Source organism: Herpailurus yagouaroundi, unplaced genomic scaffold (genome assembly GCF_014898765.1).
Source record: "Herpailurus yagouaroundi ecotype Mexico unplaced genomic scaffold, PumYag 194, whole genome shotgun sequence".
Lineage (NCBI taxonomy): Eukaryota > Metazoa > Chordata > Mammalia > Carnivora > Felidae > Herpailurus > Herpailurus yagouaroundi.
The window spans coordinates 6,103,928-6,125,724 of NW_024412425.1; the positions used below are offsets into that span (position 1 = coordinate 6,103,928).

The 21,797-nt window shown below is 57.4% G+C and overlaps 1 long non-coding RNA gene across 1 annotated transcript; it reads left to right on the forward strand.

Moving 5' to 3' along the window:
* The first annotated feature begins 10,836 nt into the window (after positions 1–10,836).
* Positions 10,837–15,049, forward strand: LOC121011407 (uncharacterized). Its single transcript, XR_005781609.1, has 2 exons — positions 10,837–11,019; positions 14,452–15,049. It is a non-coding gene; the product is annotated as an uncharacterized LOC121011407 (long non-coding RNA).
* The last annotated feature ends 6,748 nt before the right edge of the window (positions 15,050–21,797 follow it).

A 21,797-nucleotide genomic window follows, 5' to 3' on the forward strand; every position in this document is an offset into this window, starting at 1 on the left:
CCCAGGGCCGGGCCAGCAGATGCCTGCTGGGCACTGAGATGGACCGAGGGGCCCTCTGGGGAGGGGGGCCTCCCTGGTATCTGCTGCAGTGCTCCTGGTCCTTCAGTTTTGGGGTCCCACGTGGACCCCAATAGCACCACCATCCACTCTAGGCCTTCTAGTCTTTCCAGGCCTGGGTCCCTTCCCACAGCTTCCAGAATGCAGGTAACGTCAGCTGGTTGCCCTCCATCCACCCTGACACTCGAGCCTAAGGGGACCTCCACCGGGTGACTTCGGACACCCAGCTGGGATGTACCCCCAGTCCTTGCTGCTACACTGCTCCTCCCCAGGTTGGTAAGAAGTGGCACCTAGTCTCACTACGCCTGGGACCCTCTGATCCCCCAAATACATCAGGATTGTCAACTGCCTGCCATCTACACCGGGGCTTGGCCTCCTGGCTACTGCCTACTACCATTCCTTTAATTTCCCAGAAATCCTGGGCCAGGGATATCTGTCCCTGCTTCTCAGGCAGGACACAGAGCACCAGACGGCCACCAGACGGCACATGACACATGTCAGCTGAGGGAAGGCTGAGTGCAGACAAGTGGGCAGCCTCAAGGTTCCTGCTGACTCCCTGTCGGTCCAGGAAGAGCACCCAGATGGGAAGCCCAGGGCTCAGCTAGAGGGCCATCCCAGGAGGTCCCTGGTTTCTGGCACGAGGAGGACACATCATCCGCAGAGCCGGCCTCCCCTCCCTGCTGCACAACTACCGCAGTTTGGTGCATTCAAGGCCTTCCCCGCTGCGCCAAGGTGCCCCCCCCCCCCACCACGTCAACCCTCCATCTTCCCAGAGAACAGCCTCTGGAAGCTTCCTAGGAGTCTCCAAGGGAGGGGCAACAGCCTGCAGCCAGGCAGGGGCACCAACCAACACCAGCTTCCATTGAACTGGAAACCCTGACTGGGTACCTGTCAGCCCCTGGACTCAGGCTCCTCAGATCCGGGATGAGACCCCATCCCTGGCTGTAGGGAGCCCCACTGAAGCCCAAGACAGTGGGTCCGGGGGCACCCAGAGCGCGGCCCCCTGGGAGCTGCCCAGGCCATGGGTCTGCCCCCTTCTCCCCCACTGTGGCCCACAGTCCTCTCTGGGGTGCCCCCCTGGTTCCTGGTTCTCCAGGGCTCCGGACGCCCACCCAGAAGCAGGAAGTAGCTGCAGGAAGCAGCAGGAGGGCTGGGGTATCTTCCTGCCAGGGGCTCTGCTGGGAGGGCCCTGGGGTTAGCTAGGCACAGACGTGGTGGGGGTGTGGATTGGGGTCCTTTAGGCTGGTTGGGCCATGGGCATCAGGGGAAGGGCCAGAGGTGATCTGGACTTCCTTAACCACGAGAAAATGACTCAGCTAAATTGAGGAAGATTTCCGTTTCGGCAGACTACTTTTTCCACTATGGTAAGAGCTTTTTACCCACAGGCTCCAGAGGAGCTGGGTACCCCAGAGAAGGGTTCGGGGAGTTTCAGTTTGAATAGTCAATGCTGATTCTTAATCATTATTTTGAAAAGGCAGTTCTTGGTTTTCCAGCAGGTGGTTGGGTCCTGGGGAGGGAAGCCAGTTGTGTGTGTGTGTGCGCATATGTGTGTGTATGCATGTGTGTATGCATATTTGTGCCTTGAGGATGCTGGGGCCCAGGAAGGCAGATTTAGTCAGGAGTGTTTCCCTTTGCCTGTTGACAGGCCTTGTCCAAAATGACCTGGATTCCGCCGTCCTCCAGGGCTGTCGGCCTGAACCGCCTATGGGCTACGTTGATCGAGGGCTTAAGCATGTGCCACGCTGGGTATTATCCACATTACCCACAATCTGGGGAGGAGAGTCCCACTCCAGACTTTCCACTGAGACTCAAGAGGGAAAAATACCCATCAGACGCCCAGCCAGATGTGAACCCAGGCAGCCTGACACCACGTTAGAGTGATCGCTGCCCCCACCCACCCTTTCTCCAGCTCCTGGCATCTCCTGACACTGCCCAGGGTCGTCTGCTATAGCCACTGGCAGCCCTAGACCCAAGGACTTCTTTCTAGGGGACTTGCTCAAACGCCAGCCCATCAGTGATCACAAGCTGGGCCTTGCCCCAGGTTTTGAGATTTGCGGTCAGGGCATCTCCACAGCAGCCCTGGCCCCCACTGGGCAGCCCAGCCCGGGGACCCAGGTAGGCTGGGTGACAGAATGGATGGCCCAGTCCTGTCCCTGCAACTTTCAACCTAAGGAGGATGAAGACCGGCTGCTTTGGGCTCTTCTCACTTCTAGTCGAGACCAGGAGAGCTTTCTGGAGGCAGGCCCCAGCAAGCTCTGGCCAGGATGGCAGCAATGAGCACAGTGACTCCCAGGGCGGAAGGTGCTTTTCCCACTGCACCTGACGGAGGCCCCTGTGCCTGCTTTCACTCTGGCAAGGCCCACAGCCATGAAACGGTCCCTTGCTCCCCCTTACAGGGCCAGCTTTTCCTTGAGGCCTCACTGAAGGGATGACAGGGTGTGGGGCACATCTTCCCACTTCACGGCTGGCTGGACCTTGCTTCTCCTGGGGGTTCCTCCACATCCTGCTTCCTCCCGCCTCCTGCTCCGAGCCAGGCTCAGTTTCCTAACCTGGAGGTAGGGGGGAGCCCATGGCTGCCTGCGTCTCCAGGGATTTCAGGGGACAGAGCTGGGCCTGACCAGTGTGACTCTGTGGCCAGGGCAAGGGTTCCGCGTGGGGCCAGGACACGTGTCCTGGCTCTGCAGCCTCCCCACGGCCCAACCCCCATGGCCAGCCTCCAGGGGGGCAGGGGGGCTGCAGCAGCTGGGGGAGGAGCCAGGCCTGCAGCCACTGCCCCCCCATCAGAGTGCTGGCAGTTCTAGGGCAAAGGACGAGAGGGCTGTGGCCAGAGTGGGGAAGCAGGGCAGGGAGCAGCTGAGGAGGAGGGCTGGGCAGATGACCGCGGGACTCGAGCTCTGAGCCTGGCCGCTCTCTCTTGGGGGCCCCTTCCAGGAGACAAAATGAAAGCACTGGAGAGAGGAGGGGCCGGGAGGCAGAAATGGGGAAGGGGCTGAAACAGTCCACGGCCAAGGCAGGGAAAAGAAGAGGAACAGAGAAAGCACCAGAAGAGCAGCTTGGTGAGAGCCCCGATCCAGCTGGTCCCACCGCTGGTGAAGAAGGCTTTCCCCAGGCCGGAGCTCCAGGTGCCAGGCAAGGCCTTGCAGGTGGGGGTTCCCTGCTTATTGCCCCTACTCCCCATCCACCCAGAGGGTCCCTACCTCTCCACCCCAGGGCTCACAGCCGTAGTGATCCGAGAGTGCATCATCTTTATGCCCTGTGTGTTCATGTGTGTGTGTGTCCTCGGGTAAGCATGGTGTGCACATGCGTCTGAAGCCCTCTGCCTCTGGGACTCACGACTGGCCAGTTGTAGAGACAGGCTGGTCACCAGGATGAGGTCTCTCCCTGAGCCCAGGCCCAGGAGGCCCAGGAGGCCCAGGAGGCCAGCTCTCCTTGAGGGCCCTGAGGAGCTTCAGTGGGGCTGAGCCTCTGCTCCTCCAGAGGCCCAATGGCCCCCTACCCTATGGTGGAGCAGAGGAGGCACCCCTTCTCCTTGGCTTCCTGGAAACCACATCGTCCCAGGTAGATGGAGAGCCCGACTGACCAGAGGCCCCTGACCCACACATGTGCAGAACCAGATCCAGGCCCCTGCAGTAGCAGACCCTCAAAGGGCTCCCACGGTGGACCACAGAATGTTTCTTGCCTGTAAAAGTCAGTGTGTGTGTGTGCGTGCATGTGTGTGTGTGTGCACATAAGCACAAACACATCCGTTCCCTTGTCGGTGAGCCACAACCATTTACCCACCATCCCCTCATCCAAAATTCTCAATGGCTCCCCGGGGCCCAAGTCCTCTGCCGGTCACTGCCTGGCCTGGCCCAGCCCTTCTCCGTGCTCACTCATTCTCCCCTCAAGCCCCTCACAGCAGCCAGGCTGTCTTCCCCACCGGCCCTGTTCTTCACTCACACTTTTCTGTGCAGACGTGAGTGGTGTGTGTACCTGTGGCTATTGTGTGTTTGTGGCATCTTCCCTGCGTGGTCTGAGCAGGGTGTGAGAATATGTGAATGAAGAAGAAAACCCATATAGTGCTGGTTTGAGCAGAAAAGGACTTAACAGGTCTCGTAAAGGCAAAGCCCAGGGCGGTACCAGCTTCACGCACAGCAAGAGTCCATCTGTGGAAATACGTGCTCGTGCATCAGCTCTGCCCCCCTTTCTGTCCCTTTGTCTTCCGGCAGGCTCCCAGCGACATAGCCACTGGCTCGCATTCCCCCGTTTTGCCACTTTGGACAAAGGAAACAATTTTTCCCAGTATTTCCAGCAAAAGTCTCAGGGCTGACACCCATTGGCCATGGGCAGGGCACATGACCTACTTCTGGAGCCCCGGGCTATAGCGGCCCTGCCTAAACAAACCATGTGACCTGACAAAGGGCGAGGGCTGGTTCCCCCAAAGAACACCGGGGCTTCCCTAGAGGCAGGAAGTGGATGCTGGGCAGCCAGGAATGCAGGAGCCCACCAGATGACTGTCCATGAGTCCCTGGGGTGGGATGGGACATGCACCGTTCCTGTCCTCAGTCACTCCAAGCCCAAATGGGGTCCAGAATCCTGGAGCTGGCAAGCCCTGGGATACCTGTCCAGTTTTTTCTTATACAGATGGAGAAACCGAGGCCGAGAGAGTCAGGGCACTGGCCAAGGGTCACACAGCCAGTTCGGGCAAAACTGGAGCTAGAATGTGAGCCTTTGACAGATGATCCTGACTGTCACCAGGGCTGCTCCATGCAGCTGGAACCACTTACCTGGCCTGCCCCCCCCCCCCCCGCCCCAGAGTCTGACACATCACACATAGCCCAGACATCAGAGTCCATAAGAGTGACGTCAAGTCCCGCTCCGACCACAGAGGTTCGGCATTGATGGGCTGTGCCGAGACCTTGGCTGAGACACTCTGTTGGCAAATTTCCATCCAAGAAGAGACGCTGGCCTTCAAGGCTGGGGGTGGGAGGTGGGTACAGACAGAAAAGGTGCTGGGGTGGGCACAGGTGGGAGGTTGACCTGGGGCAAGGTCAGAGAGGCCCACGCGTGCAGACTGCTCCAGTTCGGCAACTGAGGAGGGGGAAGGAGGCCTAGACCACAAGGCCTGAAAAGGTCAAGGGGCAGAGAGGCCATGAGGGGCCCAGCAGGCTCCAGCAGGCTGCGGACGCTTGGCCAGAAAGTCCTGTTTACTCAGAGGCCCACGAGGTCAAGGCCCAGGCCCAGGGTTAATTATTAACGGCCTCCCAACTCGTGGCTGCTCAGTGTGGTGTGGGCCAGAGACCGGCACCACCCCCACCCCCATCCCCGCTGCTGCCCAGCGCAGGGAGAGCCCTGGAACCCTCCCCTGGCCTCAGCCTCACAAGGCACTGAGTCTCTGCAGCCCCCAGGGACTCTTGTACCCTCCTTCCCAGCTCAGGGCAGGCCTGTGCCCAGATCCTGGGGGCACCAAGGCGGGCAAAGGTGGCGGTGGGGGCAGGTTCCTGTTCACCTCCCACAGCACGGCGTCTGGGTTATCACACACAGCTGCGGTGGGAGAGGGCAGAGGAAACCTCTTTCAGAAGGAGAGTGCGAGGGGTCAGGGGGAAGCCTGTTTTGCTGGCAGGGGAGAGATTTGGTGGCAGTGCTGTTGGGGACGGGCACCGCAGGCCTGAGTTCATGGGGGCCCGGACTGCGAGTTCTCTGGGGACCCCCCATGGGGACCATTGCTTGTGCTGACCCTGCTCAGGGACAGCTGAACTCCAAGCCATCGGCCGGTTCCCACCACCTCCCAGAGGAGCAGGGCAGGCGGCTCCCTGTGCCCTGGGGACAGTTTCTTCCCTCTCCAGAGAGCAGGTGCTGACAGAAGAGCTGTAGCTTATTAGCAGCCTTTGGGCTGCAAATCCCCACTTTGTCCTGAAGATTAGGCCTTCTCCCAGGGCTGGCTCACTGGCAGGCTGGCTGCCCACCTTCTCCAGTTCCCTTCCGGGTCTGGAGCCCCACCCCTAATGCTTCCCGGCCCCAGGGCAGCCTTGCCCTCAGCCTGACCCAAGATGGGGGGGGAAGGAGGTTGGGGGGGGGGGAACACTAGGAGTGTTGGGCTCCACAGCTCCTCAGGGGACCGTGTTGAAGCCCAAGTGTTGGCTCAGCAGGTCCACAGAGCCCAGGACTCTGCATTTCTCACAAGCGCCCGGTTGAGCCAAGGCTCCAGGTCCTTCTGGAAGAGCCAGTGTTTCAGACGGCCTCCGCATGACGGAGCCTTCCTTGGACTTTTCACTCACTCTTAGAGTGACACCAGCAGCCTGGAAAGATTTTCATGTTATCTGCCGAGGCTTTGGGGGATGGGGCCCGTGCAGGGCAAGAGGGTCCGAATAACCTGGCCGAGGCTGGTGGGGGAACCAGGGCAGCCAGTGCCTGGGGAGATAGGAGGGTCCTCCTTGCTTACGCCTTTCTGTCCGCAGGGAGCGCTGGCCTCCCCTTCACAGCTGTAACGGGGGCCTCCGGACCCAGACCCCCTCAAGCTACGAGGCCCAGGTCGGGGAGCATTAGCGAAAGGCTTGAAGCGTGTCCCGTGGGCTTGCTCATGAGAAAGCCTTTCTGTAGCCGCCTCTGGAAACCCGGCCCAGGTGGGCACACGGCCCGGTGGCCTTGGGCACCGCAGAGCACTGCACGACCCAGACCCTTCAACGTCCACTCAGGACACAATTGTTCCCTTTTCAAGGCACCACTTCTACCCAACCAGGAAATCCTGAAAGAAGGCTGCCTGTCCCTCCCTGAGTCAACACTCACAGAGAAGGAGGGTGAGGGAGCTGGAAAACAGGCCCCGGAACTCTCGGAGCTCTTGGAGCGGAAGGGCCACCCCAGCCCCAGGAGTGCAGGCCACAGGCACACACGCTCACAAGCACAGATGTGCACACAGGTGTGCGCACACCCGTTGTCACACGCGCACACACGGACGTATGCACGCACGCATACTCATTGGCCCCCCACACGCACGCAGGCACAGAGGTGCGCGCACACACAAGCGCCCACATCGTCACATGTACCCACATGTACACATTCACAGTCACACGTATGCACACAGACACATGCACACACAGGCCTTCCTGCTCCCAGGAACCACTGGGAGGCCCAGAACTGCCGGAGCCGTGCCCTCACGCATGTACGCAGACACGGACCCACCTACGCGCATACTTTGCTCTGCCAGGCTGTGGCCTTCACGTTGCTTGGTGCCCTCTGTCGTAGACACCATCCACATAGCACCCCGGAGCCTACTCCTGGCACCCCCAGAAGTCTGAGACCAAGACTGGGTCCTCAAACCTCAAACCCGGTTCTGTGTTTGGGGCCAGATGCTGCCCAGGTTGTCCTGGTGCCCCTGGAAGATAGGGACTGGGAAGAGGAGAGGCAGTCGCTGACATCCCTCAGCCTGGCCAGGACTGGGCCGGGGTTGGAGGTCCCTGTGGCCCTGCTGTGGGGGTGAGGGGTGCCCATCTCAGACTGGCCCTGGACCAGATGCGGATACCCACTTCCTGTAGGTCTGTGAGGCTAGATGGGCCCTGTGACGGGGGCGGGGGCTGGTGCATGGTGGGCCCTCAATACGGAGTGGTTGGATGGGAGACCAAAGGCCTGGTGAGGGTGGAGGGGCTCTCCGTCCTCTGGACTGGCTTCTGGGCCCAGGGAGGCCCCCTCCACCCCGCACCCACCTCACCTCCTCCGTGCTGAGAGCCGGGCCCAGGTGAGCCAGTCTGCCTGTGGCTCCTATCTCTCAGCGGCAGGCAGGCAGCCCCAGGACGTGCCCACACACGGCTCCCCCGCGGCTGCACGCCAAGCCAACGCCAGAGTCAGGCCAAGAGCAGCAGTCTCGGGGCCTGCCCACCGCCCACGGCCTGCCCAGCCTTCTGCGCCTGCTCCAGCAGGAGACCTGGCCCTTGACTCCCCTTCAGGGACCCAGACTCCTGTCCACACACCAGCCTCCTGCTGCGTTTGGGGACAGGAGTCTTGCCCTGGCGTCCCCATCCTCAGCTCCTCATACAACAGTGGCAACATCCAGGAATCGTTGCAAACATCAATCTGATCACATTCCCAGGCTGGCCCAGCCCTTCAAAGGCTCTCCAGGCTTTTAGATCTGCTGCCCTTCCCACAGCAACCCGGAAGGTCCTATGTGGCCTGACTACCCACCCCCCCACCCCCACCCGCACCCCCGCCACCATGCTCATTGCTCTGCCCCTTTCTTGGGGGCTGTGGCTCAAGCAGCTTGCTCCTGTTCCAGAACTTTGCACTGTGGTTCCCTCTGGATCTTTGTTGGGCTGGCCCTTTGCCTCTTTTGGGTCCAGGCCCTACGGCTACCTCCCCGGGGAGGCTCTCCTGAAGCATCCCCTGTCACTGCCCAGGTACACTGCCCTATGCTACATTACGCTCTTCAAAATGACCCTGCTCTTGGCCTTGCTTGCTTGTTCATCACGCATCTTCCCTGTTAGTTCCACGAGGTGAGAACCTTGCCTGTATCATCCACAACCTGAAGGGGCCTGACTGACAGGTTGGTGGTGGTTTTGACCAGTGTTTGTTGCGTGAGTGAATGGAGGGCCATCCTGAACTCAAATGCCTGAATCTGAGATAGGAATGGCCACCTGTCAGATGTGGGGGCAGGCCTGTTCCAGGCGTGCTGGGGCCTCCTGGAGCCTCCTGGTTCACTCACACCAGACAGGCCGGCTCAGCTGAGTGGGTTAGGGCTAAAGTTAGAATTTGGACCCACACTCTTTGCTCCTGGTGGGATTAGGCTTGGCACCGACTGTCATCAGCCTGTGCAGAGAGGACCCCTTGTATCTAGTCTCCTGGATTTACTGTGGTCCCATGCTCTGGCAGCTCCTATGTCTGCACCGTTGTCCAGAACATTCTGAGGCTTGGAATGTGTCCTGTCTGCCCTGACAATGTTTCCACTCCCCTAAGGTACAAGGCCCACCCTCCCAGCCTCAAAGCCCCCACAGCACACACGACCCCGAGACCACACCCTTAGCCCAGCAGTAATGAGTGCCCATTCCCAGCTTCTAGGCGCTCCCTGGGCTTCTCTTGAGGTTCTCACCACCTTGGACTACTTGAGGGTTGACGAGGGCCTGACCAGAGGTCGGAAAGGTGGGGTTGGGCAAGAGGTCAATGAGATAGGTCAGAGGACAGGGGTCAGTCAGGTCTACGGAAGCCCAGAGATGGGAAGGAGTAACTCTGAGCCCAAGAGATAAAGCCTTAGTTAACTGGTTAGTTGGTTAGATAGCAGGTTAGTTAGCTCACTCATTTGTTTGCTCACTCCATTTGTTGTGCACACACCATGTTTGAGCTGGGGGCCCCAAGTAGGACTGACCAGGCCCGTCACAGACAGGCTGGGAAAAGCACCCTTGGTCCTCACCCAGGAAACGTGGATTATTAGCCAACCATGGGTCCCAGACCAAATCAGGCTTGCCACCGGGTTTTGCACAGCCTGAGATAAGGTTGACTTTGACATTTTTTAATGGTTAGAAAAAGTCAAAAGAAGAATCGTATCTCATGACACGTAAAAATGATATGAAATTCATAAATAAAGTTTTATTGGAACACAGCCACACCTGGCCACTTAGGTTCTGTCTCGCTGCACCCGCCCTGCAGTGGCAGGTGAACAGCCACAGCAGTGGCTGAAAGGCCTGAAGTATTTACCATGTGACCTTTACGGAAAAGGCTCCCTGCTCACTGCCTGAACTCTCACCCGCCATCCAACTGGCTGAGGGCAAAGTCGTCTCTGCTCCCAGCGCTCTGTTTCCCACTTTGTGAAGTGGGGTGAACAGCGCTGCCCTCAGAGGATTCCAAGGGTGACAGTCCATCACTGGGTGAGGTGGCTGTGCCTTCTCACCCGTCCTTCCTTTGCTCCAGTAAGTAGGAACTGAGCACTTATTCTGTGCCAGGCGTGGGGCTGCCCCAGGATCTGCCCTCAAAGGACACGAACCCAGGGGCATGAAACTGTTTGGGGGTGAAGGGCAGAGTACAGGGAGCCCAGAGGAGGGACAGGAAACTTGGCCTGGAGTGCATGGAAGCTTCCTTGGGAGGAATGAAGCCCCAGCTAAGTTTTTTTAAAAAAAATTTTTTTTAATGTGTATTTATTTTTCAAGGAGAGAGAGACAGAGTGTGAGTGGGGGAGGGGCAGAGAAGGAGGGAGACACAGAATCCGAGGCAGGTTCCAGGCTCTGAGCTGTCAGCACAGAGCCCGATGCGGGACTCGAACCCACAAACCGTGAGATCATGACCTGAGCTGAAGTCAGACGTTTAACCGGCTGAGACACCCAGGCACGCCCCGCGGCCCACACCCCCCCCCCAACCCCCACCCCCAGCGAAGTCTTAAAATTTCCATAGAAATTTGCTAGGAAGCCAGGAGCAGGAAAAAGGATGATAGGTAGAGGAAACAGCTTTAACAAAGGTGAGAATGACAGGCCTAGACCCAGTGGGGGTAGTGGGGAGCCAGGAACTCAGGGGCTTTGGGCAATCAGAGGTCACCCCTCATCACCAGCCTGGCTGTGGCTCCAGGCTGGCAAGGGTGCCTGCCAAGGGAAGGATGTCAGGATCTGGCAGGGTGAGGTGGGGCGCTGAGGGCAGAGGATGGGACAAACCCAGGATCCCACTCCTGGCGCCCTGCCCACAGCCAGCGTGGGGACCACTGCAATTGGAGGAGACTGCCGGTGGGTGAGGTCTGGGGGCTCAGCTCAGCAGGGTGGGGGCTGCTGAGGCTGGGGCCACCTGGTCCTGCCCCCAGCCCAGGGGATTCCAGGGACCAGGCAGGCTGCCACAGGAGGGGAGTTGGCAACAAAGGCCTATTCTTCAGGGTTTAAAAAAGTTTGAAAACCCATCCAACTTTCTTTTGTTAGATGCTCCGGGATGTTTCCCCTTTGGAGGCGCTCGAGATACCTGGCTGATAAAGGGCAGATTCGTGGAGACTTAATTATGGCCCCAAGCCCTCCGTGTAAACAATCGGTGAGTGTTTGTTCTGCTGCTGCCCCTCAGTGCTAATGGGGAGCGCAAACCAGGTGCTGAGTAGTGGGACTCGGTGACCCCAGATTCTTGGGTTCCCCTCCCTGTGGGAAGAAGGCAGCCAGGCCCAGAGTTTGGTGTGTGGCTGCCCAGCTCTGGGTCCCCACACCGCAGACTCCTGGCAACATGCTGCTCGCCTGTGAGGGACGATGATGGCCATCCGGCATTAAAGGAGGTGTCTGGCACTTAGAGAATGCTCGGGAAATGCTGGACAGCAGTGCTGGGGAGGCAGCACTGTCCTGACCTTGACCCTGGCCCCCGCCTCTGGGAGGAAGCATACGGATCCTCAGGTTCATCCCGGACCAGCTAGATGAGCAAGGAGGTTGGTGTGAGTGTAGGTTCTCAGCAGCCTTGTTCACATTTGCCCCCATCCGCAGACCCTGGGTGTTCACAAGTACCCAGGCCTGCCTGGGGCTGCTCCTCTGTCCCCGGGGGATCAAAATAGCCGCTTGAGGACTGCCCTGTGGCCCTTCCCTGGCACATCCCTAGCACATCCCTCCCATGGCTCACCTCGTGGCTGCCTCCCAAGCCCTGGGCCCTGTGCAGAACTGGGCCCCACACCCACCTTAGACTCAGACTAAGGAGTCCCCAGGGTCAGGAAAGCTCACTCCCTCATCCTGTCCCCCCCCCCCCCAGGGTGGGCTCGGTGACTTGGCAGGACAAAGCTCAGCTTCATTTAGGGGACAAGCTCTGCTCAGGGCACCGGTTGGGAGGAAGGAGACGGTGCCCTCTAGACGTGCACAAAGGCGAACTCACCCAGGGAGACTTGCACACTCACACACACGTGCGTATTCCACAGGACCCCCCACACACTCACCAAGGTAGTCACACACAGGGGCACTCTCAGGCCACGCTCCCACCGGAGCTCGGCTCCTGGTGGGGCCACACGTGCACGTGGGTGTGCAGGTGCACTGTGGACCAGTGTGGTGCTGCCCGTGAGTGCCCAGGTCAAGTTCCGGTACGCCCAGGAGGAAGCAGGGAGAAGGGAAGGGCATGAGATCCTCTGGGTCCTCTGTCTGAGGCAAGAAGGGGATACAGCAACTGTTCAAGGTCACTCCAGTAGGATCCAGCCCACCTTGGCCTTGAGCAGCACTCACACCAGAGGCTCCATCCATCCAAGGAGCTGAAGAGGCTTGGTCAGAGACCCAGTTCACACCTCCACGGCCCTGCCTCATACAGGGGTGCAGAGCCCCTCTCTCCCTCCCTCTGCAGCTGTCTCGGGCTGGGGTGACCAGCCCCCCTACTGGGCCTCCAACTGAGACCAGCAAGCCATTTTGAACCATGATGAGAAGAGGAAGTTCCTGTGGCCCCAAAACAGAAACAGGAAGCTGGGAGGGGCTATATGGATAGGGAACGGGAAGGGGACACAGGCACCCAGCAGATGTACCCAGAACACCCCAGCCTTCCTGGGCCCGACACGCGCAGCCGTGGCTACGTATCTCTGCCTGACCCCGGCACTGCGGTCCTTGTCTGCGCATAGCCACACCCCCCCGAAGGACAGACTCGCTGAGGGTTTCTCAGATGCTGGCTAATTGTCCTCCTGGGTGTGTTCAGTTGTCCCAGCTTATCTGGTTCTGTTGAGAGGGCTCCATGCGTCCGCTGGAGACTTCCCATTCATCCAGGCATTTGTGTCTGCCCATGCACCTCTCCCTGGCCCCTGAGGGTTGTCGTATAGGAAGGACTCCCTGCGGGGCTGGCCTGACTCTTCTCCACCCACCATGTCCGCGTGACCACCCGACCACTCCCCTGATGGAGCACGCGACGGCCTGTCTCCCTGGCCGCAAGTCTGGTGACTCCTAGCCCCGGCTCTGTTTTCCCAGCTTCCCTATCGCCAGCCCCACCCTGACTTGGTCACTACACACAGGACGGTCCCAGCCCCCTCGACAGAGCCAGGATGTCGGGGCTCTGTCGCCTACACACCACTGCCTCCCGCTGTGTCCTGGAACAGAAATGTCCCCACCTGGTGCCTTAGTCTCCCCTTCTGCTATGTGGCGTGGGAAATGGGGTGTCTGAGAAACATGCAGGGGCCCCCGGCCACTGTGCCCCTGAACAGGGGGTTGGTGAGTACAGAATCTCACCCCAACCACCAGCAGTAGGAGCGTCCTGCCCACGCAGGGCCCAGGCTGGGACGGGGGGTGTGGAGGGCAAGAAAGCCGTGCTCACTCAGGGAGGGCCCGGCATGTTGTTCCTCCCGGGTCCAGAGGCTCCTGCAGGGAGACTCTGGGGGGAGTGGGTGGGGGCTGGAGCCAAGGGGCCAGAGTGGCAGATGTCACTAATTTCAGTTCTGCCCCAGCTGGCCTGAGGGAGCTGGGGACTTCCCAGAGTGGGGAGGGACAATCCGGGGGCCAGGCCGCTTGGAGGCAGGGCCGGGCCTTGAGGACCCCTTCCCTGGCCCAGCTGGGTGCTCTGCAGGGGAGGCATCGGAACGCGTGGCGGGTGGGCCTCTCTCCCTGCACCCCCGTGGTAGGTCCCTCCAGTACCACCGCTCGTCAGCTCCAGCCCAAGAGCATGGCAACAGAAGAATTTCTTGGCCTTTTTGTCCCCGCAAATGAAGGCTTTAAGGGTACAGCTGCCCCCGGGGCACCTGAGAAATATTTCCAGGATGAAAGTGGGGGGTGCCGAGTGGATACCTCATCCGATGCCAAAGCACGAGGCAGAAACCACAAGAACCCCCCAAAATGGCTCCATCTTCTAGCTCCTTGAGCTCAACCTCCAAAGAAGGAAAGCGGGGAGTGGGTCGGCAGGCGGGCAGAGCCCCTTGCCTCTGCCCCGGCCCTCCCCTCTGGACCCAGCCAGGCGGGCGGTCAGCACCGGAGCCAGCGGGGAAATGGGCCCCCGGGCAGGGAGAGCATCTGACTGGACCATGTTCTTGGGAGATCAGTTGTGAAACTTGCTTCAAACCCCCAAACCACAAAAACGGCCGATTTTCCCAGCCCTGTTCTCACGTTTCTCAGATCAGCCGAGGACTCTTCAGTATTTCCATCCAAGAGACGCCAGGCCAGCCACCAGCCCCCCGAGGGGGACACGAAAATGGTGCAAGGAGACTTGGGTGCCTTGGAAACCCCTCCCGCGTTCACCCAAAACACGCCGTGCTCACCAATGCGTCTGTAAATGTGGGGTCTGGGAGAAGGGCAAGGCGTGGGCCTGATAAAGAAAACTGGAAATCAGGATAGAGGGACCCAGAAGCTGCTAGGGTTGCCTTGGAAGGAACATTTGAGAGCACCCTTTGCAGGGGAAGACGGTATGTGGCTGGCAGGGGGTGAGAGTCAGTAACTGGGGAAATGCCTTTCAGTTTTAAAAAAGGTCAAAGAGGGGTCCCCTCGTGCCTCCCTGACTCAGTGGACAGAGCACCTGTCTCTGGTTCGCCTCTTTCAGGGCCTGGTGACAACAGAAATGCAAGCTCTCGTCAAGCAAGGACTGATAAGGGGACCCTCAGAGATGAGCAGAACCCGGAGGAGGGACTCACCACTTTTCTCAGCTGGGTGGTGATGATGGCCAAAGCCATCTTTGAACAAGAGAAGCTGCTCGTAGGTGCTTTGGATGACAAGCTGCCTCGAAGCTTCAAAGCCCCGTTCCTGCTGTAGGAAATGCAGACCCCTTGGTCTGGCTTCTCCCGGCCAGAAGCCCATCCACCTCCGCCCCCAGCTGGAGACAAGGTGAGGTCCCTGGGTGCGCCGCCTCTGGGCTGGGCTGCCTTCTGTCCTCACCAGCCACTCTGTCTGCGGGCCTGCCCCCTCCATAGCCCGCTGTCCCTCTCCCAGGCCCGGTTCCTCACCCTCACCTGCCACCGTAGCAGCCTGTTTCCAGCTGGAACCTCCCTGAGGCTGGGAGAGACACCCTGACTCACACTAACTTCCGCACTGAATCCAAAAGCAAAACGTTGTGGGAAGAACACCGAGCTTCAACTTCGTGTGCGCTCATCCAATCCTTTCCCTGCGCTATAACTATTCTTTAAAATGCCATCCAAGAGGTGCTTAATGCTGTGCCGCTGTATTAACCACAGTGCTAGCTAATGCTGGCCGGGACACCATGCACTGGGCCTGAAAGCCACTTGTCATGAGTAGTTACACTGCTAGACTTCTGCCAAGGCCCAGAGAATCCTGCCCCCAGGGAGCCTGGGACCCCGGGAAGAGTTCCCTGAAGCCAAGGCCAGGGGCAACAGAGTCCAGGAGGTCTGCACTGACAGGGGGTCCTACCCGAGGGGCAGGGGCAGGGGCGCACAGGAGCCGTGTCACAGGGATGCCCAGCAGCTGGTGAGATGCGCTGAGCCCCTGGAGGAGAGCAGGCGTGTGTGTGTGCGTCTTTCCGTCTGTGAGTCTGCCTGAGTGTCTGTCTGTGTGGGAGTCTCTGTGCATCGTGTGTGGACGGGCTTGTGTGTTTCTGTGTGCAGGCCTGAGCGTCCGTGTCTCTGGGTGGGTGTGTTTACACATCCGTCCACACTACCGCCTAGTGGGGCCAGGTCCAAGCCAGATACTGGACAGGTGACAGAGGACTTGGTCTCTGCCTCGTTGTCCACAGTCAGGAGGGAGGGGGACAGGAAACAAGGAATCCCAGCTGGAGGAGCTGGTCTCAGTGAGGACAGGGAGACCCATGCCATGAGGGCAGAGCGTGAGGGGCCAGAGCCCCGGAGATAAGGGACCTGATGGGGACCTGCGATGCTCTAAGGAAGCCACACGAAAGCTGAGTGGGTGGGCTCGGCTGTGGGCGTGTCAGCTGGTGGAAGGTGGCAGAAAGTTTTCCAGGCAGAGGGAACAGCATGCACAAAAGCCAGGGCGCTGAGGAGTGGTAAGGGGACTGCGGTGACAGCACAATGGCAGCTGAAGCGTGGAGGGGTGGGGGCAGGGGGAGGACAGAGTGGGGGCAAGAGCTAGACACACACGTCTGGAGGCCACAGTGACAACGGCCGACTGATCCTGAGAACCACCAGAGGGCTGGCTTAGGAAACTGGCCGGTCCCGTGGCTGTTTAATAATAGGGCCATTCCACCTGCTAGGAGGAAAGCGGGCAGGGGCGCAAGGGACAAGGCCTGAGCAGCCACCCAGTGAACAGTGACAGCGGCCGGGGCCCCGGGATGGGCTTGCAGAGGCGACGGGAGGGTGAGGTGTAAGGCTTGGTGACAGGTGAGGCGTGCGAAGGTCCAAGAGGCTCCCCTGTGCGTGCCTGCCTGTGAGTGTGTGTGCACACGTGCACAGGTGTGAGTGTGCACACTCCTGCAGCGGGCTAGAGCCCCAGCCCTTTCCCTCTCCCCTCTCCAACCTCATGTCCCCACAGCCTTGCAGCGGACATGACAGTGACGGTAAGAAGGGCTCGGTGTTGCAACTGCATTTCCTCTCGAACCCGGGGCCGCCAGAGATTAGCTGAGAACCCCGTGTGTACCGGGCGATAACACCCCCACTCCCCCGTTTCCTAATCTCTGATTCATTTCCAACTGATAACAGGATAAGGGCCCATGGGCAGCTAAGAAATGCCCTGGCAGGTCCTGCCAAGCCTGGAGCCGAGCTGCCCGCGGGGGGGGGCGGGCATCGGGGGCGGGGGGCCCTGGACAATAGAGACTGAGGAAGATCAGGGACAGGGTGAGTGTGGAGGGAGAGAGGGCAGGGGGAGAGGAGAGACAGGGAGACAGGGAGATAGAGACAGACACAGAAGAGCTAGGGTCAGGGTGGGGTGATGGGAAAGAGAGATAAGGAGGGAGAGAAACACAGAAAGCAACAGGCAGACAGACTGACGGATGTATAAATATATACAGAGTGGGGCTGGGGGTCCCGGGGGCAGGAGGAACTTACTAAAGAGAAAACAGAAGAGACAGTGTGAGAGACAGAGAAAGGGAGAAGAGGTGACCTGAGGTCAAGAGAGATGGGGAGGGTGAAAAGGGGGGGCAAAAGTAGAGCAAGGGCATGGGGGCAGGGCTGACCTGGTCCTCCCAGAGCACAGCACATGAGGGAGACTGAGGCGGAGCACAGCAGGGTGGGACAGGGTGCTGGTCTTGTGGACTCGACCCGGCCAGGACCTGGGAGGCAGGAGTGGCAGCTCCATCCCCTACACCCCACCACACCCCCACTCTCACCTCCCAGGGAGCCCCTCAGGAGGAGAGGAGGGGCAGCTGGGTCTGTGGGCTGCACGGTCGGGGGGGGGGTGCTGAGGGAGCCATGCTCCCTGCCCACAGGGCTCAGTCAGGGCCAAAGGGGCCGGGTAGCTCCCACCCCCTGGGTTTATCTATATCCTGATGGGGTCTGGTGGGGCCAGAGTGAGGCTGGAAAGCCAAGGTGGGGCGGGGTGGGACTCAAGCCAGAGGAAGGTGTCAGGGACCAGTGAGCAGGGAGCCGGCAGCCCTCCCTGCTGGGCCTGGAGGGGAGCCAGTCTCCCCCTGTTCCCTTCCCAGGCCAGGCGCTGCTCCGGGCTCAGCACCTGGGCTCCTGCTCTGTGATGCTCAGGAGAGGGAAGATGGGCTCCGGGAACTCTGGAGGCCTGGCCACCTCCCTTGCAACTAGGCCCCTGTTCTAGCCCCCTCCCATTTGTACAAGGGACAGAAAGTACAGATAGCTGCCCATTTGCGGGGCACCGGAGGCACAGTGCAGGTTCCTGGGCTCGGGCGTCCCTTCTGGGAAGAAGGGGGTTCCCCAGAGCAGCCAGGCCAGGCGCTGAGAGCTTCCCAGGAGGGAAGGGGGTCAGGGAACCTTCCCTCAAGTGTCTGGAGATGGGCAGAAAGAATAGGTGCGTGAACAAGACAGGTGGTGTCTAGAGATCAGGAGAGGCAGGGGGCAAATGACCAAGTCCTGGGGGAGCTCCGGGAGGCTCCCAAACGGGTCCCGCGGGGCCCATGGTGTTTCAGTAAGTCCCTCCCTCCCCAGGACGCCCAGTCTGGACAAGCGAAGGACAGCAGCAGACTGTGCCCAGCCCGGGGCCTCCTGGCCCAGGCCTGCTGACCAGGCAAGGCTCACCTCGCCTCCTCTTGGGGCAGGGCAGACACCCCTCTGATTTGCCATTGCCCGCCCCGATGCCCTGACTGCCGGCGACCACAGGAAGCGCTGCCCCAACTCAGCACTTCCCTTTTCTGAAATCTGCCCCCAGCAGCCTGGTGGCCAGGGAAGGCAGACTTCCCGCTGCCCCCACCCCTACGTTCTTCCCACCAGTCACAAGTGGCTTGTTCCTGAGCTTCCCTGGGCAGAGGTGACCTTCTTGCCTCAACCACAGATCAGTTATTTATCAGAACAGGAAAGATGGCACCAGAGATATGTCCTCACCCGCCCCAGGAGGGCCTGGCCTGCTCCAACGACCGCATGCCTGCTCCCCACATCACACAGGGAAGTGTGGCCAGCGCGTGCAGGCTGCACTGGGGAGGGAGCCGAGCAGGAGGCCTCGTGGGCAGGTAGGGCAGAGTGTGTGTGACGCACCCTAGCTCCTGGCCCAGAGGGGGCTCTGTGTGCCAGCCAGGAGCGGTCCGCACATCTGCTCCCATAAGACTCACCCTCCCATAGATGCACTCTCAGCCTGCGGCAGGTCCTGAGGCACCTCTGAACCCCGAGGTGGGAATACCTTGGGGCCAGGGTCTCGGGCTGCTCCCCTCCGTTTTCATCCCTTAGTGAACATAGGGCTCCTGCCCTGAGGATTCAGGACCCACTTGTAAGAAAGGGCAGAAGCAGCCTTCAAAGTTCCTCAGCAGCAGCACTATTGACATTCTAGGCTGAGTCTGTGTGTTGGGGCTGTTCTGTGCCTTCTAGAATCTTTAGTGGCAACCCCGGCCTCTCTTCACTAGATGCCAGTAACATTTCCCCACCAACCGCAACAGTCAAGACCGTCTTCAGATATTGCCAGATATTCCCTGGGAGGACAAAATTGTCTCATGTCAAGAACCACTGAGAAAGGAACAATGGAAGGCTCTGGCTGCCATGGCTAGAAAGTTCAAGGGCTCAACTGGCCTGTTTTACAGTTTTGTGCTAGAAGGTCATGGACTGAAGTGATGATAGCTGGTCAGAGTCTGGGGTTCTTGGAAGTGAGAGGGTGTGTCTGAGGAATCTGTGCTGTAGGGCTCCCTCTGAGGTTCTGGGCATAACTGTGCCACAGAAACCGGGGCCAGAGAGAGGAGCCCCTGGTGAAGCTGGGAGGTTTCACTGAAGAGAAGGTCAAGATGTACTACCGTGGGGTATGAACTGAGTCACCTTAGGACCATGGAGGCACTGAGTTAGGGTCATAGGACAGAGAGACTGGGAGAGACCTCAGAATCGGGGCAGGAGACAAGGATAGGATACGTGCCTGGGACTCCCTGCGGTGGTGAGCTGGAACTGAGCCCTTCCATGAAGCTCCAGGCCTGGAAAGACTGTCCCATACAAAGGGGACTTGCAAAGCTGACCCAAGACAGTGCAATGAAGCTTTTCATCCTCTGGAGTGGGAAAAAGTAGCCACCTTGGAGAAAGCAAAACCCTAGCCAGAGCCATGAATAAATGTAGGACTCAAATTATGCAATCCAGGGGTTCTAGAACCCCAAACCTAGAAAATAACACAAAAGCAGATACAGGACCATGAAAGAAACTTACTTCCCACTCACCTGGTATGGGCACTTCCACAGCCCGGGATAATTACCAATAATTACCACAGGGGGAAGAAATGATTGCCAATGAAGATGAGCTCACAATAAAAAGAGGTTATGAATGACCCCCAAAAGCAAGCCACTATGTCAGCAGGAGATCTTAGATTTAGAGGCATTAGAACAACTTGAAAAAGACTACACAATATATATATTTTAAGTTATCAAGGAGATAGAAGAGGGAGCAGAAAACATAATCAAAATATTATCTAAACGTAAAAAACAGATTTCTAAGGAAATAAAATAGTCATTGCCACGTAAAATACTCAGTGGATGGATTCATAGCAAATTAGTTGTGGTGGATGAGAGGATTAAAAAACACATCTAAGAAAAGTTCATGAAATGCAGCACAGAGATATAAAAATAAAAAAATATGAGACTGAAAGTTTCTTGGAGGACAAAGTAAAATGGTCCAAGAAGATTTAACATACATATCATAAGAATTCCACAGGGTGAAAACAGGAAAAAATCAAGATGTAATGATTGAGAAATTTCCAGAACTAAGGAATGAGTCCTCACATTGGGTCCTAAGAATGATAGTAAAAATTAATTCACACCATAGTAAAACTACAAAACGCAAAAGACAAAAGGACAATCTTAAAAGTACAGCATACCTCAGAGATATGGCAGTAGACTGCAATAAAGCAAAGATTGCAATTAGCCAGTCAAATGAATTTTTTGGTTTCCCAGTGTGTATATAATAGTATGTTTTTACTGTAGCATAGCCTCTTAAGTGTGCAATAGTATTGTGTCTTTAAAAAACGTGCATACCTGGGTGCCTGGTGATTCAGTTGGTTAAGTGTCTGACTTCGTGGGAATGCAAGCTGGTGCAGCCACGCTGGAAAACAGTATGGAGGTTCCTCAAAAAACTAAAAATAGAACTACCCTACGATGCAGCAATTGCACTACTAGGCATTTATCCACGGGATACAGGTGTGCTGTTTTGAAGGGACATGTGAACCCCCATGTTTATAGCAGCACTATCGACAGTAGCCAAAGTATGGAAAGAGCCCAAATGTCCATCAACTGATGAATGGATAAAGAAGATGTGGTATATCTATACAATGGAGTATTGCTCGGCAATCAAAAAGAATGAAATCTTGCCATTTGCAACTACGTGGATGGAACTAGAGGGTATTATGCCAGGTGAAATTAGAGAAAGACAAAAATCATATGACTTCACTCATATGAGGACTTTAAGAGACAAAACAGAGGAACATAAGGGAAGGGAAACAAAAATAATATAAAAACAGGGAGGCGGACAAAACAGAAGAGACTCATAAATATGGAGAACAAACAGGGTTGTGGGAGGGGCTGTGGGAGGGAGGATGGGCTAAATGGGTCAGGGGCACTAAGGAATCTCCTCCTGAAATCATTGTGGTGCTATATGCTAACTAATTTGGATGTAAATTTTAAAAAATTAAAAATAAAATTAAAAAAAAAGTGACTTCGGCTCATAGTCTTGCAGTTTTGTGGGTTCGAGCCCCTCATTGGGCTCTGCACTGGCAGTGCGGAGCCTTCTTGGGATTCCCTCTCTCTCCCCTCTCTCTCTGCCCCTCCTCCACTTGCTGTCTCTCAAAATAAATAAACTTAAAGAAACTTTTAATAAAAAATAATGTACATACCTTAATTAAGAAAAATACCTTATTACTAAAAAAAATGTGTACTATCGTCTGACCTTTCAGGAAGTCATAATCACTGATCACCATAACAAATATAATAATAATGAAAACGTTTGAAAAATTGCAAAAAATACCAAAATGTGACACAAAGATGCAAAGTAAGCAAGTGCTGTTGGAAAAATGGCGGTTAGACCCACTCAATGAAGGGTTGTCACAAACCTTCAGTTTATAAAAAAAAACAAAAAACAAAAACAAAAAACAAAAAACCAGTATCTCCAAAGGGCAATAAAGTGAGGTATAATAAAACGAGGTATGTTTGTGGATGAGGAAGAAATGAGGGATTATGACAAAGGAGTGACATGTCGACTGACAACAGACTTCTCGTCCGCGGCAATGGATACCAGAGAACTAGAGAACTATGTCTTCCAGGTGCTCAGGGAAATAACTTCCCACCAAGAATCCTGTACTCTACTAAACTAGAGTGGCATAAAGAATTGGGCATGACTCAGGATCTGTGGT